This window comes from Triturus cristatus, chromosome 10 (genome assembly GCF_964204655.1).
Source record: "Triturus cristatus chromosome 10, aTriCri1.1, whole genome shotgun sequence".
Taxonomy (NCBI): Eukaryota; Metazoa; Chordata; class Amphibia; order Caudata; family Salamandridae; genus Triturus; species Triturus cristatus.
Window position 1 is genome coordinate 772,185,237 of NC_140593.1, and position 22,904 is coordinate 772,208,140.

The following is a 22,904-nucleotide window of genomic DNA, read 5'->3' on the forward strand; positions in this document are numbered from 1 at the left end:
AACACACATACAGACACACAGTAACACAATGAATACACAACAAAAAGACTCCACATAGGTTTAGAAAACAACATTAATATATTCTGAACAAATCAAGACCAAAACAACTAAAATCCAATGTATAGAAGTCGAGATATTAAGTGGCTTAATCACAAGCCCCTTGCGCTGTCCGTATGCCACTTTTAATATGGGAAAAAGTGATGCACCGGTGTAAATAAGCCTCTGAATTTTAAAGGACTAAATGAAGGAAAGCAGTTAGAAGCAAGTAGCGCTAAAAAGGTTACTTTAGGTTGTGCTGTACTGGGGCAAAGTCAAAATTCGAGCTGACTGCGATGGAGCGGCGGCCGGCTACAGGGCCCACGCAGACCCTTGTGAACAAAGAACCATTCCTGGTCAAAAACAGTGAAATGTGTTGATGGAGAGGCCCACAGGTGCAGGATGCATTGATCTTCTCCATGCAGTGAAGGCGATGTATCAGTTCCGAAGGTGGGTGTTTGAATCAAGAGATGTTGAGCGATGCACCGTATTCTGTCACACAGTCAAGGAGATGCTTCAATCTCACCAAGCTGCAGTAGCAGTATTTCACTGTCTGGTGCATTGATCTCTGGAGGCAAAGCGCTGGTTCTGAGGAGAAGCGCTGAATTTGCTATCGCAACCGGGTCAATGTGCCGGTTCTGCTACACGCAAGACAGGAGATGTGTCAGAATCTGTGTTGCAAGTATCTGGGCTACTCCCAGTGAGCCAGGCACAGGATATGGGGTAGAGAGAGAATTTGATTTCCCTGAGTCTCAAGCAACAGAAGGCAACCCTATAAGCCCTAGGAGATCACTTGGAGTGAAGGCAGCTCAGTTCAGCAGAGTCAAAGAGCAGAAGGCAGCAGGGCAACAAACAGAAAAGCAGGCCTTCCAGATCAGCAGTCTAGTTGAATCCTTTAAGCAGCACAGCATTTCTTCTGGCAGAGCTTCAGTTACAAGTCCAGTAGTGTTTGTTTTAGGAGGTTAGAGACGCAGTACTTATACCCAAAAGTGCCTTTGATGTGGGGAGTGACTTCAAAGCAGCTCTCTCAAATGCACAAGTGTCCCTTTCAGCCTAGTCCAGTCTGCCAGGCTATTTGTGTGGGGTAATCAGTTCTTTGTGTGAGGACAGGACACTAACTATTCAAATGAAGTGGTTGCCACACTCTTCAATCATGCCTGGGCAAGGCCATCAGAACGCTGATGTATATAGATGGGTACTCAGATACACATATCTTTCCTGAGTTGTGGCTGTCTACAGGGAATGCACAACGTGTAGCTGCCAACACATAGGCACTGCAGTGGCAGGCCTGAGACAGGTTTGAAAGGCTACATATGTGGGTGGCACAATTAGTGCTGCAGGCACGCTAGCAGCATTTGAAGTACAGGTGCAAGATGTAGGTGTACCAATTTACAAGGGACTTAACCAGTGCGTCAAATATGCCAATCAGGTATACACCAATGTCATCATGTTTGAAAGAGAAGCACTTGCAGGTTAGCACTGGTTAGCTATGGTAGGGTGCTGAGAGTCCTAAGGGCAACAAAAATAATCACCAAAAAAGGAGGTAAAGGCAAACCTCTGTGGGAAGATCACCCTAAGGATGCCAGGTCTAACACTTATCTTAAAAAAATGTGTAAAACATTTAGAAGTTTCAAAAGCGGTACAAAATGGAAAACACAACACAATAAAAAGCCCACTCTAATTTATAACAATAGAGAATATTTTAATGAACTAAATGACACCACAATGACAAAATTCCAACAAGGGGAACAAGGGATAGGACTTTTTGTTGAAGTTTTAGATAAAAATAGCACCAAAATACACAAAGTGCCAACAGCCAGCAACTGGTCCACTAGACCAGGGCCTAAACAAAGTAACTTTTTTTTATTTCAAAGAATGTTATTGACAATATCAACAAAGAGAACAAAAGAAAGACAATACGACTTATACATGGTGAAAAGCAGAGAAGCATTAAGTATTCTCATGTGCAAATTTGGTTGGGGGATGCTGAGCAGTAGGAATCAGATATCAAATCGAGTCAGATCACATCAGTTCAAGACAACTTAAATGATATTGAATTAAAAAAAAGAAAGGACAGAAGAAATGATAAAGTGAACATGAATTTTCATAACATAGTGCTATGGATCTAAGATCTGGTACATGTTGCCAATAAAGCTCCTTTAAAATACATAATGAGATAATTAAAGACATATTTAATCAGACATATAATTTTCAGATCACACGGTGTGGACTGTAAAGTTACAGTCCATGTTGTGCAGGAACTGGAGGTGCAGAAAGACAGGGGGCTCACCATGTGCCACCTGCATGCACCCCCACGAACCAGGGCATCAGGGGGTCCTTAAAGGCCCCCTTAGTTTCCTCACCACACCACCATCCTTTTCATGGCAGGCAGATTGCCATGAAAAGGAGGGCAGTGAGGAAACTAATAATATGCCTAAATGCCAGCAAATTGTGGCCTCAGACCGCTGCAAGACTGCCAGGGATCGCAGATCCATGTTGTTTGCAGTGGTCCTATGGTGGTCTGACCGCCAAAGTCATAATACAGCGGTCAGACCGCCGGTGTGGTGGTTGCCGCACTACCACTGTGAGTTTGGCAGACTATTATACTGCCAAATTCATAATCAGTCCCTTAGTCTCTGAAATTGATGTTAAAAATCCTCAGGGTGGCAAGGCAACATGCTGTTGCTGAGATGGGTTTAGCGAGGTCGGATAGCTGTGGGATGAAGATCCAGTAAAGCTGTTCAATTTTGCCGGAAAAGCTGAGAAGAAAAGAAGTTCAAAACTCACCCCCAAAGAAAGTTACATGCTAGCCATATACTTTGGACTCCTTTGCCTGGTGAAGATATCTACCTTAGGACGTAGTCGCTTTTGTGAAGCTCAGATTCCTCCAGTGGGATAAGGAAGCAAGTTGTTGCCGAAGGGGGCTCCATAAGTATGGATATTTTCTCCATAACATCCTACTGAAACAGATTTGCTGCTGCAGGAAAGCTCTAAGCAGGAGCAACCTTAATCTTTGGCCTAGCAATGCAAGTTCTACGGAATTTCTCGGTGTCTCTGACCATACCTGGCCAGTAGAACAGAGGGTTCAACCTATCTTGACTGTTTTTTCAATTTGACTTGGCAAGTTTGTCCTAGTCTTCTGTCGGTTCTCCAGGCAAAAATCCTTAGGAAAGGTTTCTAAGTTCCGGGATTAATGGTGAGGCAGGAGGAGTATACTCTGACATTTATCTGAGGATCCCGGGACCTTAGGGACACTACTTAGGGGTCACCACTCACTCTATCAGAAGCCACCAGCAGAGTCCAGGGCTTGTCCTGTTTTCTGGACTCTCACAAAAAGTGGGCTTCTTGTAGCTTTAGTGTAACTGAAGCTTAATAAGAGGTCAGCCAACATACACTCCCAGTCCCCTTCTCAGTCACGGGTACAAGTGGGAGAAGGTCCAGCCCTTAGTTTTTGCCTTACAGGTCACAGCAGCAGTTACAGTCCTTCTTCTGTCTTCCACTGGTCCAACGATGTTCTGAAGACGATACTGGGGCTGCCACATGTATGCCCAGGGCCACCCGCCACCCTGTGGGTGGGGGAAACCTCTGGCCACTCCCTAATCAATGATGTAAAGTTTCCGGGATGACCCTGCCCACTTTTGCATTTGTGTTTTACCCTTAACTATCCCACAGTGCTCCTCTCTACGTAAAACCACCATGGCAGAAATGTTTTTACCCTGTGCAGAGCTCACTGTGTCCACCCAGAGGTGTGGCTCTGATAATGTGCAAACCCTCTCTTGTGGTCACTCAAAAGTGGTTTTAGGGGCAGCTCCTTTACAACTAGGAATGGTGCCAGGCTGTGTAGCAGGAGGGCAGGTCCAGGTATGAGCAACACCTGCCAGTGGCAGTGCAAGCATTATTTATAGTTAATTAGGTTCCTGGGCACAGCTCAGATGACCATCCGGTCAGGAGAAAGTCCACCACTCTCACTTATTTTATTCTCAGCTCTTGGAGCCGCTTCACACATAATCAAAAAAACTGTCAGCTCCTAGGTGACAATAAACACTGGCAGAAAGGCAATTTAGACTCAGGCAGGAAAGTTACAACTTTATAAATGTGTAAATTTTCAAAATAATAAAATAAAATCTGACTTAAACATTGAGTTGGATTTGAAATTACTATTGAAATGAATGCTTGGATAATTTTTCCAGCTTCTCTCAAACTGAAGTTAAGCATTATAAGGTGTTATAATATAGCCTAGTGTTTTTTTATCGGAGAGCCAGCCTTTTCACAGTAAAAAATTACTTTGGAGGTTTTTCACTGCCAAGACATAGATAAATAGAATTTACATTACCTACTTTTTAAATATTATGCACTTTATCCTAAGCACATTTAGGCCCTATGTTAGGGGTAACGTGTAAACATTAAAAAGGAAGGGTTAGACCTGCCAAGAGGTTTATTTTGCCAGGGCGAATTGGCAACTTTTAAAATGCATACACAGGCTGAAGGTGCAGGCCCGGAGACATGCTTCACAGTGTCACCTAAGTGGTGGCACGATATGTGCTGCAGTGCACTATTATCATTTAACGTACAGGCCCTGGGTACACCTTGCATCTATATTGGACACATAAGGGTAAGCCAAATATGCCAATTAGGCAACTTGACATGTTTTTAGGGGTCAGAGCACATACAAAATCTAGCAAAAAATGGGGGTGATCACACCGAAAGGAGCATTTTCCTACACTCATTGGAATATTTAAACCTGTTGTTATTTAATGGCAAAAACATCACTATATGTCTCAGAATGCAAAACGCTGCCAGCGAAAAAAGTAGGATATGCAACCTATTGGCAGATAGGGTCATTATATCCTGATCCTCACTATCTGGGTACTATTTCAGTAATCTTGAAAATGGAAGCAAATGGGGATAGGATCGTTAAGAAGCAACTTATACCACTCGAAGTGAAGGGGAGTCCTTAAATACCACACAGACCCTTCCTTGTTATTCCTTCTTTGTGACTGTGGCCAGTACTTAGGTAGACCCTGTCTTCTCTGAACCCCAATAAATGGAAAGAACATTTCCAACCCTAAACCATCAGAAGAGAAATTCTGGATCACACTCACCTAAACACTCCCTATCAAAACCTTCAGCAGGGCTAGTCATCCTGCCACATTGTCGTTGTAGTAAGAAGTCTCCCCATTTTCTTACTCTTGAAATTCTTAGTCCCGATTAGTCCCAATTAAAAAAAGGAAAATGGACAGTAGCAGTGGAGATACACTTCTCCTTATCAAACCTTTCCATTTATTTCCCCTTGTGCAGAGTTCTCCTTAGTGGTCAAATCTACATGGGGGAAATATGTTCCTCTGTGCAAACAAACTTTTTTTCCTGTTTGCAAAATGTTTTCCTTGTAGAGAATGTCCTTTCTGTACATTCCCACCAATGGTATTGGATTATCAATTTTCCTTCTCTAGTCTGAAAGGGAAGTTACTCTTGCTCTTTGCTTAAGAAAATATCAAAGTATTTTCAGGGTGAAAAGGGGACAGACAGGAGTCCTAGGATGTCCATAAATGATGAAGCATGACATCCCTCAGGTGTGTGAGGGCTCTTGCTCCTGAAGGATCAGATCCTTTGGACTCGATCCATTCAGGACACCACCGACCTACCACCTTTAGGAACTGCACCCCTTTCTGTTTCCCCGATGTCCATACATGTACATGTGGGTGGGTGTTTCAAGGCAAACCAAGCCTCAGATTGCCCTCCTACACTCCCCCCGTGTGATTCACGAGTACCAGTTTTCCCACACTCATGAAACAAAAATCCACACCCGTAAATAAGTTTATGGCTGCTGGGACTAAATAAATTCAGTCATAAACGTATGCTTAATACCAAAATATAACTTAGTGGGTAGTCTCCTCATTTATAAAATTCATTTATTAACAGTCCATACATATATGGTAAGCATACAAAATACCAACCTTGTACACTTTGTCCAAATCATAACGCATTAAACAATATGTTACATCATATTCTGTAAAGACGAGACAATATTGGCTATGTGATATTTTCAACCATGATTTCATCATCCATGTCTATACTGTAAAGAAACCCGGATTGTCACGAATTACAAATGTAAACAAAATAGAGCCATGACTTAATTTGAACCTCAAAGATTATTTTATTATTTGTTTTATTTTTGAAAAAGCCACTGCAAAATTATTAGTGTTGAACTGTCGCCTTTGCTTAGGTTTAAACATTTTTTTTTTTAGAAAATATGTATTTGTTATAACACTCACGCAGCATTCTACAAAGATATCATTCTTTCTTTTAATTTCATACAACTAGCTATCATGACCAGTTTAAGATTTTCAAGTTCGAGACAATTAATCTAGCCTCGACAGAACAAAGCAGGAGAAACGAACACGTCTATTGTTTTTTTACTGTAATGCTTCTAAGAACACGGAAAAAATTGTAGGTGCCTTGTTTGTCTAATTTGCCATTCTCATTGAAAACGTACATTTTTTTAATGGAGGAATATTGTTGTATCCTTTTTTAAGTGTGATAAGAATCAGGCACAAGCCAAAATAAAAAGGCCATATTCTTTTTCTTGTCATAAATGTCTGAAGTCTGCTGTCTCTGCATACCTTGCATGTATTTCAAAGCCAGCATTCCAATTAATAATTATTATTAAATATATTTCTAGAGCGCTCAATTGCCTAAAGTTGCCCCGGCGCTAAACAGTCTCACTTTAACCACCCTTAACTAGTAAAGAACCACGGGGCATATCAACAACAACCAGCGATAATTATCGCTAAGCACACTTAGCGCTAGGATAATTATCGCCGACTAGCGTGGATTTTTATCGCTGAGATAGCGGGCTATTAGCAACGCTTATCTCAAAAGCGATAAAAATCCTAGCGCTAACTGCCTAACGTGAGATTCTGGAAACCCAGCGATAATCTCACGAAATGTGGCGTTAGCTTGTTGATAGGGCCTCACAAACTTAACCATTATATCCACCCTCCATAGGATATCATGGCTAAGTCAGTCCTGAAGCAGGCGTAAGGAAAGTAGCGATAACAGGGGTTATCGCTACTTTTCATGCCGCAATGCTTCATAGCGTGGGGCTTGATGATAGGAGAAATGTCGCTTAGCGACATTTCTCCTGTCATGTTAGGTCAGGAACACCCACTTTGCATCTCATTAGAGATGCACAGCTGGGCGTTAAGATTTTGTGCGCTAAAGCAAGGTTTCACGCGTTAGCGTGACCCCTCTAATTAGGCGATAAAATTATTGCCGCTTTTCACCCGAAAACGGCCGCAAAAGCGGCGATAACTTTCTATCGCCTCGTTGCTGATATCCCCCTATGTTTTGTGAGATTTCGCAAACCGACCAAGATCTCGTAACTTTCGAAACGAGATTGGTAGCTTATTTCACAAACGAAAATGCTCTACCTACAGGCCGAGAAAGTCTACATTTTTATTAAATATTATATTGCATATAATTATTTTCAATAGTACGTTGTCCTATGGATTGGATGCTACAGGCTCACTTGGCTGGGGTGCAGCCTTTCACATTGTGAGATGATTTCAAGAAACTAGTTTTTAAAAAATTTCAAAACAAGCTCAATTTTTTCGACAGTAGATAGAAACATGGAAAATATATCACTTGTCAGTTTTAGCGCCTACCAAATTGAAATCTAACCTAAAACAAATGAGGTTACTAAAGTCACATATTATAGCACACAGATGTATTTCAAGAATTCAGATATGTCTGTCCCTCAAATGCGGGTCTACTTGTTTGCTCAAACTTTCATGCACCATCATGAGTGCCGTAAAATGCCAATTATCAAATAATACGGGAACTCAGAAATAATCCCACCTGCGCCATTTTGACTGCGATGCAATGAAACTCTTTTGCGCGCGCACAGCTGGATACTCCCCCAACTGTTAACGATTTAATCATGCCCCACGTGTCATTGGTTTCACTTGTATTTGCATAACGATGATCCGCTCCTGTTAACGAATGCAGACATTTAGTATCACCAACCGAACATAAACCGCTGCTCCAGGTAGATAAAAGCCCAAATGCATCTCATCAGAGCAATCGCGCGCCCTCAGCGGCTCTGACGAGGACAGAGGAGTAATTGCTTTATGTATTGCATATGTTTATCTTGTACTCTGGGGTAGGTTTCAGAGTACATTTGCATCGATTATCAATACCACCATCCTATGCAATTGATGCGCATTTCATGAACCTTAGAGGGTCAAAGCACTTCTTACAAAGAAAAACACGAAGCGCTGAGCTTGCAGCTTCCTTACAACCCTATTTCCTGTGTATGTGTCAAAATAACCCTCCAAGTGATTAGCATACCAATTAATGGATGCCAGATATGCTAATAGTTGTTTCCAAGGCCTGCAGTTAATCATTTGAACGCACCCATAAGTATTTTTATTGACGTAGAAGCATTAGATATTTATCGACCAGTGGATTTCAATGCATTAATTAACCTTATAGTTCTAAGAGATCTCTTAAAATTCCTTTGAACTATTGAATTGAACATTAGGCCGCTCATTTTTAATCCTGTCAGCTTAAATTCTGCTCCCAGAGATGCAACCGGCAGCCATTTTATGAGGCGCGTGGGTCCAGGTTGGGTTCTCTTAAATGGGCATAAATAGGTGAGAGGGTGGGGCTTTCATTTTAAACTACAAGACTTGTTCCACGGGGAAGACAAATTTACTCTTAATCACTAAGGGCCTCATTACGATGTTGGGCGGACTCCGTAATGGTCTGGAACCGACTGCAGAGTCTCTGTACATAAAAAGATAGGATTCTCCTATATTTTTATGTGTGGATACTACGCAGCCGTTACTATTAGTAAAATATGTTTGTGAATAGCAAACAATGGTAAACTTACACAAAAGTGTAAGTTTACCTTAGTGAATCAGGCCCTGTGTGTTCTTCCCTCTCTTGCGCCTGGTCTGGTGTCAAATGAGGAAAAATGAATGGCAGTCCCTAAAAATGAGTGCTGGAGGGCCCGCTGGCAACCACCTGCATGAATTAAGCACTGACAGTAACTAAAAGAGAGAGGGAAAGAGGTCAGAGAGGAAGAGGCGACTCCTCCGCTAAGGCGGAGGAGCGTGGCCCCACTGAACAAAAGGAAAAATAACATGATAATAACTATTGCCTATAGCTGTCAGTGGCTCTCAGGCGAGGTAGGGCTGGCAGAGCAGGGGAGGAGTGCTGTGTACTCCCAAAGTGTGCATGAACTGTTTAGCTGGCCCTCTTGGGCCGACCAAACAGTTCATGCGCACTTTGCATGTTCCTACCAGGCTGCATTACACAGCCGGGTCAGGAACGTGCACAGGCTCGCTGTTCCAGTCTGAGCACCGATTCACAGTGCTCAGGCCAATCACAACGCTGCATTACAGCATTGTGATTGGCTCAAGGGAGGGCTGCTGGCAGGGAGTCTGCAGGAAGATGACGGAGAATGCAGGAGAGATGGCAGCCGGCCAGCCAGTCGGTGGGCCCCCCGGCCGTTCCAGATAAGTGTTTTATTTAATTTTTTATTTTTCGTTCCATCCTTCAGCCCCCCGCCTGGGTCCGGTGGCAGCCGCTACTGCAGAGAGGTAGGATGAAGAAGCAAATGTCAGTAATGTCTAATAGCACTATTGGCAAGGATCAGAATTGTTAGTGGGTTTACTGTGCACTCATGCAAATGGATGAAATGGAGATGGACTACATAAGGAAACATAACGGATACAGGGCTATATAATTGCATTATATTTTCCAAGTTGTTTATTTGTGTATAGGCATGGCCACCGCAGATTAAGCATCAGAACACTCTCCATGTTCTTGGAATCAGGCAGCAAGCCTTACATACTTATATATTATGATTCAGTACATCATATGTCAGATCAGACAACGTGGTTCATTATCGCGATATGAGTTTGCATTATGAATAGCAGGCTCTTGCAGTGGAGTTCATGGCTATTATAGTTCATTAGGTGCTTCAATTTCCATGATGGTGCTGTGGAAAATCAATTGTCTAGTACAAATACCTGGTACAATTAAAAGCCTTTTTTAAGCAGTGGCTCCTGACACTTTGGTAATGATGCCCCCTGATCTTGAGGTGTACCAATTAATGTGGTTTGTCCGTTAATGTGGCATTCTAATCAAATAGTATTGTATGCCGCACCATATAGAACAGCCCTCATCATGAGTTGTGGAATGTCTCCTGGAGCGAAAAATCTGGGTAAAATTCCACACCTCGAAATTCGTAGTCTCTCCATGCCTTTTCAAGCCTCCAAACTCTGGGTCTAGTATTCTAGGTCCTTGAGCCATTTGGCCTGTCTGTACTTTTGCAAGGGCAGAGGCTGCGAAGAGCATAATCGACAATTGCAGCAATACTGTCAAGGCTGCCCGAGGGGCCACGTAGGGGACCCTCATCAAGGCGGCCGCCTTAGTGCCACAGGAAGGCACTGGAGTCTGCCGTCTAGGCTCCCTGGGCGTGGGACCAGGGGGACTTCCGGCCGGCCACTTCCGGTAGTGGGAGGGGGGACAGGGGTACATATACTGTCCCCCGCCCACTGGGCAGTCTCTTGACCGCTGCCCGTCTCGCCTTTCCCGCCCACCGCGTACCCTGCGGACGGACAAATAGGAGGATTGGGGGGGGGAAATATCTAACCTATTGTTTTGTGTTGCAGGAGGAGTTACAGGGCGATCCAGAGTCTGCAATGTACAGAAGGGTACTATATGCAGCAGCACAACAAGGTTGCTAAACCAAGGATACCCAGGGATGTCTTAGCGTTGTCCCCTGGAAGAACTACGGCGCCCCGTTAGTCCTACGGGCGGTTGTGGGTCTGAGCAACCGGGGGCTGCCTGGAACGCTCCACCCACCTTTTGGGGGCGTGAGTAAGGGAATGGACTGGTGGTCCACTGATGGGAAGAGTGGCCCCTCCCAATAATTGGTAAACACCGATTGGCGACGGCCACGGTATAATTTGGCTCATCAGGCGTGCAGGCGGCGTAAGGGTTGGCCTGCCCTGGGATCGCCCGTAAGATAACCCACCATGTTGGCATATTTGTTATGCAAATAAACCTGCAGCAATTTTCACCACTATCAAGGTGTTGTGTGGTTTATTGATGTATTTTGCTGCATGATAACGGACTACTGTTGCCGATATTAGCACTAAGGTGGCGCACACAATGCTACTACTGGACGCGCACAAACCTGCCCTGAAGCCCTGTCCCACATCCTTTCCTCCCAACCCACCCCGCCGACTGGGAGGGGGGTATTTCTATGGACTATGGCGAGGGAAAATTAAATAAATAATTAATTTTTCCCTCGTAATCGAACGTCGAAATCCCCCCCAACCGGCCCCACCGCTCTTACCTGCACCGGCCCGTGGCTGCCTCCCAATGACACTTTCCGACTACTCAGACCAGGCAGAATCATTACAAAATTAAATTTATTGATTAATTTATTGAGCCTAAACTAATCCTCAGAATAGAAGTATTTGCCGCTGTATGTTCCATCCTAATTGCAGTTTTGTGTATGAGTGATGATGGCACATGCTCAACAAACAGCAATTTAACAAGGTATATATTGCTACAGAGGCTTCAATAAACATTCAATAAATATTCTGATAGTAGGTCTACAAATAAAAATAATAACACAAATACAGGGCTACATGTAAGACCTTTAAGAACAAAGTACCCTTCTGTAATAGCACCCTAAAAACGCAGTTCTTTGCATTTCCTGGTGTTTGGATTGTTGCACAAGTTCCTTTTTGTTCCTTTTTCTGCAGTTTGGCATAGGTCAGACTTGGCCCGAGGACATTAGAGCACCTGACAGACGAAACACCATTTTGTTTTTGAGGCTTCAGGGGATTCATTGATTTTACCATAATCACAGGATATTGAGCCAAGGCCAAGGTTCGAATTTGGTTCCCCACTCCAAACCACATCTCTCTCTTTGTGAGGTTTTGGAAGACCTGCGAGACCCTCACCATTTATCCCACAAATGTATACTTTATTCGAAACCATGAAGAGGCTCATCCCACTCTAAGCTTTTGCTCCTCTAAAGTGGATGATTGAAGCATCGGAAAAGGGATCCATCTTTGCACCTCATTTGCCAGACACAGCCTACCAGTCCTTACATGGCAAATGGCACATGGTCAGTGGCGGCTCCTGCGCTAAGGCAGAGGACGTTGCCCCAATGAGAGGGTCAAAAAGGGAAAAATAAAATAATGGTAAATCATTGTTATTATCATTTAATCTTGAAATCCTTGCTAGGCTGGAGCAGGGCGGGCTGCTCTGCTCATAGAGCAGGGCATGAGTGGTTTGCCCACTTCGAGTGCTCATGACGCTGCACACTTTGTATGTTCTCCATGCAGGCTGCATTACAGCCTACCTAGAGAACATGCCCAGCCTCCCATTCTATGGCTGAGCACCGATCCATGGCGCTCAGACCAATCACAACGCTGCATTGCAGCGTTGTGATTGGATATCAGGAAGCTGGGTGCCGGGTGCTTCCTGCCCTAGAAGCTGGCGAAGAAGAGGACTGAGAGGAGGTGGAGGCTACGGCAGCGGCGGCGGTAGCAGACAGGTAAGTGTATTTTTATTTTCACTCCCTCCCCCGCGACCTGCCGCCTCACCGCTGTTAAGTACCAGCCGCCACTGCGTATGACCACAATATGTGTGCAATTCATTGGAACCTACGTCAGTAAAGAATTATAGCTCTACCTGGCCAAAAGTCTCACATCTATAAATCCACAAGGTTGTGATTGACAACAGTAACTTCACGCATTTTTGTGACAGTTTCATTGAGAAGACAACCAGGGGCGTAGTTTCAGGGGGGTGTTTGAGGGTTTCACACACCCCTACAAAATGTATTCTGTAGGTAGTAAATAGTTTGGTGCATGTGATTTTAGTCGGGTATTGTGAAATGTCTGTAGGATTTCACCTGGGAGTTTTACATGCCCATGCTGGGAAGAATTCTTTCATTTCTGTTTTGAAGGTCTTAAAAATGTTGGTTTGTTTGAAAAATACTGTGTTTTAAGTACTACTAACAATCTTCACTCCTCTCTCTTTCCAGTGTCCCAAAGACCCCCTCATGTCCTTCTTCTCATATAATGTATTTTAACAAGATATATCAGTGCGTTTGTCGAGAAATCTGAAACTCACACCACCCACCCCCCAAATCTTACTGACCATGCCACGCCCCTGAATAGGTCAGCCTTGTGTGTTTGTAACGGGCCTTCTTGTAGGCCGCATGTAAAAAGAATGAGAGCATTAACTTCGCCAAAATATCAACACACACAATAGCTCCATAGCTCCAAGAGTTTGGGGTGCATTTTTGTGGCTTGAAGAAGCTCAATTTGTTTTTTTAATTTGTTTTCCAATTTGTAAAGCGACAACCTTGTCAGGCGTGTCTTAAATCTTGCAGCTGTTTTTGCGACATTATTTATTTATGTCTGATACACAAAGGACTGCCTTGGCCTTATGTCTAGCTGGTCCCAGGGCCTTCCTTTCCGCAACACAGTACTGATCTAGTGAAGATTTAATCGTTTCAAGTGTGTCTCTTGCAGATGCACTTTATTATATATTTACTCTTGGTGTTCTACTGCAACAAATAGCACAGGCAGGCAACAATTGATCTGTGTCCTCATGGCAGATTCGCTAGGGTTTTAAGCCACGTTTGCATCACGAAAGTGATACAAATCGGCGCAAAATCTTTTTTTCCGATGTACTTACTTTAGCGCTGAAAATAAGGTGAACGTAAAGCAAAGGAGTGTATAGCACTGCTTTGCATCACTTAGCGCCAAGGAGGCTTACAATGAGTGGAGGACAGGCGTTCCCATGCAACCACCCAAGGTTTCTGACGCTAAACCCTATTTACTAAATAAAGTAAACAGGGTTTAGCATAAAAAAACTGCGCACTTTTGAAGTAGGCACCAAGAAGGAGAAATGCTTTCATTTCTCCTTCCTTTTCCGACTATGTACGTGTGCTGCAATTTACAGCACATAAATAAAGAGGACAAAGGGTTAAAGTCAGTCTATGCATAGAATTTTGTACTGGAAGGATACCCTTCCAGAACAAAACTTATGGTGGACTCATGGGACACCCTTGCACTATGGCGCAAAGGTGTCTTTGTGGCACACAGTAGCTGATTTCAGCATCGATGCTATGGAAAGGGGAGGAAAGTGCCATATTTCTGTAAATATGGTGCTCTCCTCCTCACTCCTTTTCACGCAGTGCAGCATTTGTAGCGGCTGCACTGCGCTACGTGAGTAAGTGGTAATTCTGTCCCCTTATCTTTTTGGTGTCTGTACTTTAGTCTCAGGATCATGTTTGAGACACCCTCTCATGCCTCATTGGAATAGTGTGCCTTCTAAAAGAGACCGTTCCCTCAGACGAGTGGGGACATGCCTCACTGCAAATGAGGTAAACCCTTGCTGGGGTGACCACACTTTTAAAACCGAAATCCTGAATATTGAACAACCATAGCAGTAGGACTACAATTCTGCTTCGACTAAGGGGCACAGAATGACAGTGCTCACCAACATAGAAATACAGGCAAAAAGGCATTAAGGCTATTTAAATTCACCCTTATACACAGCACCACTTGGGTTTAATTTTTTTTTGGTAAGGGCTGCTAACTAATACTGCACTGGAATGCATGAAAACCTGGATCTGCCTGTGTTTAGACGACCCTCTCTAAAACCAGCAAATGTGTTAAACTTATTGGAATCTGCCAGGAAAGATGGTGAAAATCCAGGACTGACTTGGCCAAAACAGGAAGCTTGGTCCATCTACCCTTGTGATGCACACGCTCCTTTAAAGAAACATGCACTGGAGAAAATGACCTCATTATAGGGTGTTCTCACATTTGAATGTGGAGGGACCCCATAAAGGTGCGGGTATTCATTTACAATACCAAATAGCCACCATTTATTAAGTAGCCTCAATAGCATGCTGTTCCCTTTTTCCTTGCTAAAAAACTGTGTATTTTATTGCCGAACATATTTTTATCAATGTATTTTTTGTTCATTGATCATCTTACAACCACTTTAAACTGGTAAAACTCTTCCCCCTCCCCAACCCATGCATACATGTTGAAACAGTGACTTGGTATGCATGAGTTGAGTTTGTGGCACATGTGTTAACATATTGCACATTGATGTGCAAGTTCCAACAGAGAAACAGGCGTGCCGTTCCAAAACATTCTTGGTTATTTTACTACACATTCAAGCAGATTTATTATCCGATTATATTGTTGTTATTGTATACAAGAGAGGGTTCTTGACTGATGGGAGTTTACTGGATGCTGTCACAAAGCACTTCTAATGCATAAAATATTGGGGATGTACTCTGAAAGTCTTTGCTTTAACCCAAGGCATTAAGTTAACATGCACTTCTTAAATATTGTGTTATTGAACAAGGAGCTATTTCAGACACATTGGCATTTTATTCTTGGAGGATTTGCTTCAACCTTCACCCTGCCCTTGAGATATTATTTTGACATAGAAAAGGGTTACAGTTTGTTGATCCAAATTACATTCCTTTAAGAACCCGTTGCTGTTTGTTCACTCTCATGGACACATGGTAGAACAATATACAAATGAGCACTGTCAGAAAGTGGATTATGATTTTGAGAAAGGTGGACCATTACCATCTTAATAAACACACCTGGTTTGGCCTCAACATAAGTCACAAAGAAACTGTTCAACTTGTAGTAGCCATGTCACAAACAGACAGCAGTTCCCCAGAGAACTAAATGCACATTATTTTCAAGCAATACCGACAATTTCAAAGGCTAGAAAACAAAGCAGTAAACGCCAAGATAATTTGAGAAAATAGTGAATAATGGAATGGGCAAAATGAGACCAAAATCATTAAATTCTGATAAGAGAGACATGATATGAATTTTCTAAAACGCAAAAATCCCTACAAGAATTAACACGCCATTCAAAAAGAACAGTTCCTGGTTCACAAGGATCTAGGCCCGATTTCTGGATATCGTCTCTCACCTGGAAGTCAAATTCCTTGTGCAGACTAAGGTACAAGGCTGAGGCTGATGAGTGTCACTTGAAGTCATATACATTGTCATTGAGACCCGTTGGTTTCGGCTTCAAAAGCTCCAAGCAGGACACATTTGGAATTCATAGCCTGCAAGGTTGTTTCATCACTAGGATTTATTTTCTGCTTCACCCCGATAGAATAACATTTCTTCAGACATACATTTTTTGGTTCTCAAAATCCTCCAGTAGGGGAAGGCTGTAAACTGTAGCCGCACAGAGCTAATGAGGCAAGATACTTTTTCCTTGGTGATCTGTTAAACACATTTTATGCGTGGCAGAATAGTGGTATAAGCCTGGTGTTTCTGCCCACCTTTGGTCTGCCTCCCTGCACAAGTCTCAGCCCCTTGCCCTGATATACTGGAGGTCAAAAAAGGTCTACATCCCACTTTTCTTCAACTCATGAGAAGGTGGCTTCTGATCAATTCGAGAACTCAAAGCTCCTCCAAACAGGCTTGAGGTCACCAAGTCTCTTTCTAGCCAGGACTCCTGCAGTGTCCAGTCCTCCATGGTTGCCTGGGTTTTGAAGTCAGGCGTCATTCTTCTTTTTCTGTTCATGGTGAGGCAAACAGGAGGTCAGACACCTGACTATGAGGGGAACAGTTCCAGTCCTTGTTTGCCAGCCAGAATCAGGTGGCTTTGAGTCTTTTTGTTCTAGCAGGAAGCAAGAGTAATTCAGTCCTTTCCTTCTAGCAAGGAATTCAGGTGCAGCATTTCCAGGTCAAGGAATATTCTGATGAGAGGTGGTGGTAAGGTGACAGGTTTATCTTTCGCACTAGCCTGTGATTGGAAAATGTTCCCTACCCAATCCTGTTACTTTATCACCCTTCACCACCTCTTTAATAGCAGTTCCTCTTCGGTTTACTGAACACATGCCCTACATTCACCTTTGTTGAACACTTCTTTCTGGAAGAGCTCTAGACAGGCCCTTTGCCATTCCTCTATTTAAATAAGGTCACCTCCCATCTATAGGGTCCAGACAGCTCCCTCCTGCTGGGGTTTGATCTAAAGGGCCTAGGAGGGCTCTGTGATTGAATGGCAACAGATCCTTGAAGCTCTATTTGGGATCACCAAGTCAATAGACAATGACAGAAAGACAAATTGGACAGGGTCCAAGGATTTAATTTATTTCAAAACGGTCTCCACGTCATAGGCATATATCAGACACCGACAGGCCCAAGTTTGTCCAACCAGTCAGGAAGGCGCCAGATCCAAGGAGGGAATAAGCTGCCCCAGAACTGGTTTAAAGTGACGAAGGAGGAGGTGACTGCTCATCACTGTGAGCACTCTTCTGGGTGGACACACAGGCCTTGCACAAGGGGAGAAGGTTTTCTCCATCTTGGATTTAGTGAGTGAAGACCACATTGGTATTGCTTGCTGTAGGGCACACAGGAACTGATTTAAAAGTAGACTGGTTACCTCTGGGAACTTTTACCTTATTGTTGAGGAAGAGGACAGGAGTCGCTTCCACCCACAAGCTAGTGACAGGCATAAATGTGGCTTCCCATGGCACATTTCCCAGAACACTACTGGACCCGCGGAAGAACAGAAGTACAACTCCCACTGCTGATTGAGACCAGTGAGGAGACCTGAAGTGCTGTGTGTGCTCCCACATGTACACAGGACAAAAAAGTGGACTCCAAGGATCAGTTGGCTGACCACCTGTGTAAGCTACAAGACCACAATAAGAGGTATTTTCCTTATCTGTCATAAGCAACTCAAGGCAGGAGGAGGGGGATGTTCTGTTAAGCAGGATTGTTAACTTTAGCCTACCAGAGAATAGTACCAATGCTGATTCTATATAACAAATGTGAGGGGGGACATGAGTGGAGTACACTGTCTGTGCGTAATGTATATGTCATTAAACACCAATAAAATCTGGTTGAAAAAAAAAAACAAGAGTTTTTTTTCCTGAAGAGCCCAGCCAACCAATACCAACTGGATCTGACCAGGATCCTGCTGGAATCCTCCGGATGACTTCTTCTAGAGTGAGTCTTGACACACGAGCTGTTCCTGAGGTCAGGGGACCCTTGGATCAGTCTAACTCAGGGGTACTCACAAACTTTCTGTCGGGGGCCAAAATTACAGTGTGGTTAGTGGCCAAGGGCCGCACTGGTAGGGGTGGAGTCAGTGGGGGCGGGATCAGTGGGGGCGGAGCTAGAGTAAAAAAACAACCTGTTTAGAAAGCTAGTTGACTAATTTAATGTGATTAGGTAACTTACTTTATAGACACAGAACGCAAAAGTCCTGGATATGTGAATTTCAGAAGCATTGTTTATTTTTTGTGTTTCAGCCTGGCACAGTTTAAAATGATTATGCTGCCAAAGGCCCGGCAAGTGCCTTATTTATTTCCTGCTGCAGTACTGTGGTCTTTAACTTTCTAGTGCTAATTTATTTCTGACTGCTGCTGCTGCTAAAGAGAAAGAGAGGGAAAGGAAATAGCGGGAAAGGAAAAGAGAGAACAGATCAACAGGAGAAGGAGTCCAGGACAGTGCGTGAAAGCAAGAAAGAAAAGTAAAGACGGAGTTACAGCACACCATCATCCTGACCTGTGGCGTTTGTTTCTCACAAGGTGGCAGGAAGCTCCTGAAATCCTCTCACAGGCTGCCTGGAACGCCCAAAACAGAATACTCGAGGCGCAGAAGCATGCGCAGGGTATTCTTTTTCAAGCATGCAGCAGGTGACCCTGCCTCACATGTTGCAACCCCTCCCCTAATGAATCAATCAAAAGCAGGCCTGGAAGTACTGGGCAGATACTGTCCATGCCCGGGGCTGCTTTCAAATGCGACGCTGCCAGCACGTCATTACTGGGAGGTCCCCGAGGACCCCAAGTATTGCAGATCGAGGCGGACAGCATGTCAGCCCATAGGCTGCTTAAATCGCTATCTTGCACCGGACACCAAATAACTGGCACTGACGCGTGTGACGTCAGAGGCAGGCAGGCGAATCACAGGCAAGCAGTAAACAGGGAAGATGGCCGCAGGAGGAAACGTTGTGAATACGTATTCAAGCGTATTCACAACGTTTGCTCCTGCGGACATCTTCCCTGTTTACTCCAAGGAAGGGCATAGTGTAAGATCGAACAAGGTCCGCGGGCCGCCAATGAAGGCCGGGCGGGCCGTACTATGAGTAACCCTGGTCTAACTGAACTTCTCCTAGCATTCCTGAAAACCTGGACTTCAACCTTCTTAGGACGGGGACATAGGACCGGGACAGCACTGCCAAGCAGATGCACTCGAGGTGTCTTGCCCCCGGTCTAAAGAAACAGGTTCCACCTGCTCAGAGCTTCTCCACAGCAGCAAATCAATTTCAACAGGACCTCACTGAGAAAGCATCCAGCCTTGTGAAGTCTCTTTAGATACAGCCTGCAGTCTTTCCCCTGCTGGAGGATTCTGAGCTCCAAAATATAGTCTGAGAAGGTAAAAATCTTTGCCGGGCAAAGGAGTCAAAAGTATCGCGCAAGCGAGAGGACTTCCTTGGATGTGAAATCCAAATTTCCCAATCTGAGGTGTTCCTGCCAAAACCAATGGTTTTTACCCAGACCTCATCCAATGCCTTTTTGATGTTGTGGAGGCCTTCTCAGAAAGATTTTGACTTCTAGAAAAAGGCCTAAGTTTCAATAGGACCCCACTCTATCTTGAGCGGCCTAAATCGTGACTAAGTCCTAGTCTACTGTGATCATTGGCTATAAATGGGGCTTTACACTTTTTGGCACTATTGTTACGTAAATATTCACATCTCCGGTTCCCCAATTGGATTTTTGTCATTTTGGTGTTATTTTCTCATTAAATATTGTCGATTAATATAAACTGGATTTGTGATTTTTAAAGTATTTTGAATTTTTTAACTGTTTTGGTACTTCTCAATACTTTACACATTTTCTTAAAGCTATGCCTGCCTTCTATGTGCAACAAATAACCAAGGGGTGAGCATGGGTTTAAACGACTGAAAGCTTTAACTGGACCTAAAAAGATAGTGACCTTCTTACTTGCGTTGGACTTCCATTCATCCCAATTAATAATTCACTTTCTCACAAGACTCAGAAAGCCAATGACACTGCTCACAAAGTAGCAGCATATAGGAATGATGGACAATGTGCAGGCTATGCAATGGCAAATGGTGGCTTTCTATGCTACTAACAAATTATGTAAAACTCCCTGTGGCTAGTCATCAAATGAGGTTGTCACAATGATATGTTAATGATTGCCTCTAAAAGATTTCAGATAACTTGATAAATTCAACATATACTCAAGCAAGATAACAATATTTACCAGAAAACATCTGTGCAGAGATACACAATGCCACATTAAGCACACCCTGCAATGACAAACAATCCCACATTAAATATGAAGAATATTTTCCTTTGCTTCAGTTATTAAAGACGTCTACTGCTTCCAAGCATTGCAATAACAGGTTCCATTGTTACCCAACATTATAGTATTTAATTTCTGAATCTCATAGGTTGAACTAACTTAGCCAACTTTACTAGGCTTCAAATATGTGACTGCAGACTGAAAACTGATCTCCGAAATAACATGCAACTTAACTAGCTTTCTAAATCACTCTGTTAGCATCTTTAACTGTCAACGTTTCCATAGTCACCTTTATCCCTTCTAACATATACCTTTTTAAGTTTTTCAAAAATACCATGCATTCATGATTAACCCATTTAGTACACTCTCTACTCAGTTAGTCATCAAAAATATTATATGAAATCATACCCAGTGCCTAGTGACCCTGCAAATACGCCAAGAGCCTTAACAAAAAGAAGGAAGGCGCCCCTTACCCCAAGGCCATGGTTGGGTAGGTAAATGCAAGCCTAATTGGGGTGCAGTGGGCCACTAACTTACCCTGGCTCCTTGTGGCACTGCACCTGCTGCATCATTGATAAACTGCACTCCCTGTCAGAGCTGCATGGGAAGTTGAGGGATGTATGACGTTACAACGCATACTTTTACAACGCATGCACTTACAACGCAATTTTTACAACGCAACATCCACTACAACGCATTCCACTACAACGCATTTTTAAAAACTACCTTTACAACGCATTCCATTACATCGCATACCACCTTTACAACGCATACAATTACAACGCATAATATTACATTGCATTTAAGGTAAGTATTGGATAGTATAGGGGTAAAAATTACTATTCTAACTCCAGGGGGTGCAACAGTAGGGTAAGTGTTGGATAGTATAGGGGTAAAAATTACTATTCTAACTCCAGGGGGTGCAATAGGAGGGTAAGTGTTGGATAGTATAGGGGTAAAAATTACTATTCTAACTCCAGGGGGTGCAACAGTAGGGTAAGTGTTGGATAGTATAGGGGTAAAATTTACTATTCCTACTCCAGGGGGTGCAACAGTAGGGTAAGTGTTGGATAGTATAGGGGTAAAAATTACTATTCTAACTCCAGGGGGTGCAACAGTAGGGTAAGTGTTGGATAGTATAGGGGTAAAATTTACTATTCTAACTCCAGGGGGTGCAACAGTAGGGTAAGTGTTGGATAGTATAGGGGTAAAAATTACTATTCTAACTCCAGGGGGTGCAACAGTAGGGTAAGTGTTGGATAGTATAGGGGTAAAAATTACTATTCTAACTCCAGGGGGGGCAACAGTAGGGTAAGTGTTGGATAGTATAGGGGTAAAAATTACTATTCTAACTCCAGGGGGTGCAACAGTAGGGTAAGTGTTGGATAGTATAGGGGTAAAAATTACTATTCTAACTCCAGGGGGTGCAACAGTAGGGTAAGTGTTGGATAGTATAGGGGTAAAAATTACTATTCTAACTCCAGGGGGTGCAACAGTAGGGTAAGTGTTGGATAGTGTAGTGTAATATTATGCGTTGTAATGGTATGCGTTGTAAAGGTAGTATGCGATGTAATGGAATGCGTTGTAAAGGTAGTTTTTAAACATGCGTTGTAGTGTCATGCGCTGTAATGGAATGCGTTGTAGTGGATGTTGCGTTGTAAAAATTGCATTGTAAGTGTAGTGCGTTGTAAAAGTTGCGTTGTAAAGGTTGTTCCCCGAAGATGAGCTGTCAGTGGGACTCGATGGACTCCCTCTGGCTTGAAGTGGCTGTGCTCAGGAATGCTGGGAGGTTGGCTGTGAAAGGACTGACTGAGGTGGGCACAGCCAGGCTGATTCGGTCACTGATGTGATGGCCTCAACAGTGCAGCTGGTGGTAGTAATTAGTGCAGTTCTGATTTTTCCTGGACTCGTCGTTGGCTGCCACCTATTGTTGGCTCATGGGGCATGGGCCGTGTGGGGACATGTGGGTGTTTTAAACCTGTGCTTTCACAAGGTGGACAAAGGGTTGGGTCAGAAGTGTAAGGGGTGTGAACGATGAAAGTATGGCATATACGTCTTTCCCTGGAGCCAGGCACTTGCCAGGGGCATTGCCGTGAATGGCTTCCATGTGAAGTGGGAGCACCTGTCTATTGGCTTGTCTGACCAGCCAATTAAGTTCTCCTGCCTGGAAACATGGAGGTAATGCAATCAATTTGTCCCACCAACAAAGGCATCCCATTCTAAACACAAAAGGGCCTATTCTGAGCTGAAATTAAAAAAGAAAACTGGCGAGCAACATTTTAGGGCGCTAAAAGCGAAATGCTGCTCACAAGCTTAAAGTTGGGGTTTCCTTACAGGAAATGTAATTAGACCAATTGGATAAAACCAATTTTACTAATACCATTTTAGGGACAAAGCGCATGCACCTTGGACGTGAATAGCAGTGTCATATGTCACAAAGTCCTCTACTTTGCTCCAAGGACCATGCCCTATGAGTTGTGTCATCTTCTTTTAACA

At 43.5% G+C, this 22,904-nt stretch overlaps 1 protein-coding gene across 3 annotated transcripts in view; it reads left to right on the plus strand.

Annotated features, from left to right (window-relative positions):
- GRIN2A (glutamate ionotropic receptor NMDA type subunit 2A) overlaps positions 1–22,904 on the plus strand; it is a 1,558,104-nt gene that overhangs the window by 783,333 nt on the left and 751,867 nt on the right. The gene's annotated exons all lie outside the window — the stretch shown is intronic.